The sequence below is a fragment of the Austrofundulus limnaeus genome, unplaced genomic scaffold (assembly GCF_001266775.1).
Source record: "Austrofundulus limnaeus strain Quisiro unplaced genomic scaffold, Austrofundulus_limnaeus-1.0 Scaffold288, whole genome shotgun sequence".
Lineage (NCBI taxonomy): Eukaryota > Metazoa > Chordata > Actinopteri > Cyprinodontiformes > Rivulidae > Austrofundulus > Austrofundulus limnaeus.
Window position 1 is genome coordinate 89874 of NW_013952690.1, and position 3502 is coordinate 93375.

A 3502-nucleotide genomic window follows, 5' to 3' on the forward strand; every position below is an offset into this window, starting at 1 on the left:
GGGGGGGGGGGGCGTTTAACACTAACCAACTCTGAAATCTATCATTAGTTTGGCTATAAATAAAATCACATTAAGAAAATAAAGTTTCAGTGTGCAAGGTGAGAACAATACGGTGCCTGCGAAGGGACATGGGGGGATTTTTTTCTTTTGCACTCCCAGGCAATACCTTTGTGTTCCCTCACAATACTTTTGCGTTACCTCGCAGTATTATTTTGCATTTCCACGCAAAAAAATTGTTTTGTATATGAACTGAATTAAATCAGACTTTTATTTTGAAATATCCAGTTACCAAAACAGGATGTGTCGCCACAAGTTTGTGAAACCGACATTGATGTTGCGTGGCTGTACTGTGTTAAAATATCGGCATATGACATACTTCCATGCGTGGCTGTGTGATATATTCATTCTGAAGCTGAATTAAAGCAGTACGCAAACTTGCTAATGGTGAGCAGGTGAATTTGTTAATAAACCGGCAGGCATAACAGTGTTAAACGACTTTTGCGAGGGAGCGCAATACTTTTGCATGGGAACGCAAAAAAAAAATCCCTCCTTGTCGCCTCGCGGGCTCCGTAGAACAACTTTGCCAGAGATCAAATAAAAAAATAAAATAAAATAAAAAAACGCACTTTAACGAGACAAGAAAGAAACTCATACTCTGAAAAGTATAAATGCAGAAAATCAAACAACTTCACAATGCATAAATAAATAAATAAATAAATAAATAAATAAATAAATAAATAAATAAATGGGGTAGACTGTGAGAAAAGGGGTGACATGCACACAGATCTGTATTCATGGAGGCAAATTTGTGCAAATAAATTTGCTCTTGCACAAATGGAGTATTTTGGTTGTGTTCTGATGCTTTTTGCTTATTATATTTAATAAGCCTGAGCTGGGGTGTAATCGTGAGCTGATTGAAGTGGATGGGAGACAGCAAAAGCAGTAGCCTAGATGATAACCTAACAACTCTCGGAAGTCAAGAATTGCAATTAAGATGTGGAAAGTGGGACAGAAGGAGAAGAGTCTAAAGAGGACACAAAGCAAGGTAATAATAAAAGGCAAATAAGTGATGTAGAAAGCCATGGTGGTGACTAGCTGGGAAAACTGAAGTGACGGACTCATTAGGAAGGCTTTAACCTGAAACTTTTGAGGGAATAAACATGAGGATTTTTTAAAAAATCAGCACTCAGGGTTATTTAAAATAGAAGACACTTGTACTGATATTATTACTTTGCATGTATGTGCAATACTTAAACATGACGTGGTTTCAGCAGACAAAAAATTACGACGAGTATTAAAGCAATATGTTTTTTATTACAAAAAAAGTCGTAAAATTACAAGAACTAATACTAATATAATGAGATGAAAGTCTTAATATTACAAGACTAAAGTCATAATATTAGGAGAAAAATACTAATAATATGTGATTAAAGTCTTAATACAATATTAAAGTTGTAATATTGTGAGGAAAACTAATACTATGTGATTAAAGTTGTAATATTATGAGAATGCATTCATAATGTTACAAGAAAAATGTCAGTCTTACATGACATTTCCATTTTCCGTACTTGATTTCTTATTCAATTCCTCATCATTATCCTCAAACCAGCTGTGGGCAGGAATGTGCATCATTGTAGTACGCAATGAGTTTTTGGTCACTGGTAATGTAACACATGCTTTCATTCAAATTAGGGGATGACTAAATATGTTAGTGCAGCCATTAATTACAATACAGCTTCAGTTTATCATATAGTCATTTGCACAAATGTTTCAAAGTCCTGCTACTCATCGTTTGATGCTATGTGCTAAAAGAACAATTATTTTAACTGATACTAAAGAAGAATTTCACAAGTTGCTCAACATTGTGGTAAGACTGCTTTTTTATGTAAAAGTTCCTCTTAATAATACAACTTTATTTACATAATACATTATTATGACTTTTTTCTCATAACAATATGACTTTAATGTCGCAATAATGTGACTTTATTCTAATAAAATGATATTATCAAGTTGTGTGGCCTAATACTTCATTGTAATAGATGATCAAATCAAATAATATCTAACGTTACAAGTAAACCTGGATCCATTTAAATGAATCGTAAATAAATGAACCACCTGGAAGTTCCTTGAGAACTGAACTCAAACTCATGTGCCAACTAGGTGAAAGAAAAAATAAAGTTTAGAGAAAGTGTGAATGTTGCAGCAGTGGTTTATATGTATTTTTTCTGCCTGCATATCATTGGAGGGAGAATGGAAAAGTCAAAGAACAGAGAACGACAGATCTGGGTTTTGATAGGCACTCAAGTCTATCTTTCTGAGGGAATTTATGTGGCACCACCGTCAGACAATGACAAACTAATAGAGTGCAGGAGAAAAAAATAGCATAACTGGCAACAAAAGACGTAGGTGTTCTGCAAAAAATAAAGAAAAAAAAAAAAAAAGGACGTCTGATGTTACTGAGTCAGTGAGAGGATAGAGAGGAAATGGAGCGGATGAGTGAGGATCCCGGCACCAAAGAGCATGCAGCACTGCAGAACCTGCCTGCTGTGCTGCTCTAGACGTGCACGTGGGAGACTGTGATGTGCGAGGGTGTTTGCATGTGGGGGGTGGAGGCCCCTAGATGGGCAGGAATGGTCGTGCCTGTCAGAGCTGGAAGTGGTGATTTGATAGGTGCAGCTGCAGCCAGCATGTCCCCTGCATTTCAATGAGCTGCGCACGCCGACTCTCCGCTGCCCTCCAACTCTCTTTTTCTCATCTCACTTTTAAGCTCCAGTCCTGCTCTTACCTACTTGTCTGCTTACTTAGGAGCGACTCCTCCATCGTTTCTAGACAAAATTTACTTTTTCCCCCCTTTTCTCTCTGAATCCTTCTTATCCAAAGTGAACTCAAACTCTTCTCATCCCTTCAATTTTCTTTGATCCTCCACTCGCCCCATTCAGTCGTCAAACTTCTCACTAACATCAGTTTCCTCTGCTTGCAACTAATCCCAACCCCTCTTCTTGTTTAGCTTTTATTAAGCAGCCCCTTTCATCACCCTGCTGTGTCTATGCAAGTGAAGTGTCAGGAAGTCAGGGAGTATTTATTTTATTTTATTTTTTGGGGGGTGTGTTTGCTGGAACTGTTTGTCCTTAATGGAATATGTTGCTTAGGATTAATGCTTCACATATGCAGGGGCAAATATCTGAAGATACAAGATGAGCTGGCAGGGTATAAGAAAAATCTAAAACTTTTTATTTATTTTTTTTTACTATTTTTACAAACCATTCTCTCTGTTCTGCACTTTAACACAGTCCTTTGTTCTACATTAAGCCCAAAAAACCTATTCCTTTTATTTATATATATATATATTTTTATTTCACTTAATATTTTACCTCATGCTGAGAGCTTTTTCCTGTTGAGTACTTTAAATTAGTTCCATTTATCAAACTTGGCTGATGTTGCTGCCTTTTCTTCTTTTTTTGAGAGATGCCAAACATTTAAAATGTGAAGCACAGCACTGGGG

At 36.6% G+C, this 3502-nt stretch overlaps 1 protein-coding gene across 2 annotated transcripts in view; it reads right to left on the bottom strand.

The window, feature by feature from the left end:
- csmd2 (CUB and Sushi multiple domains 2) overlaps window positions 1-3502 on the bottom strand; it is a gene marked incomplete at its 5' end in the record, with an annotated part of 325712 nt that overhangs the window by 47493 nt on the left and 274717 nt on the right.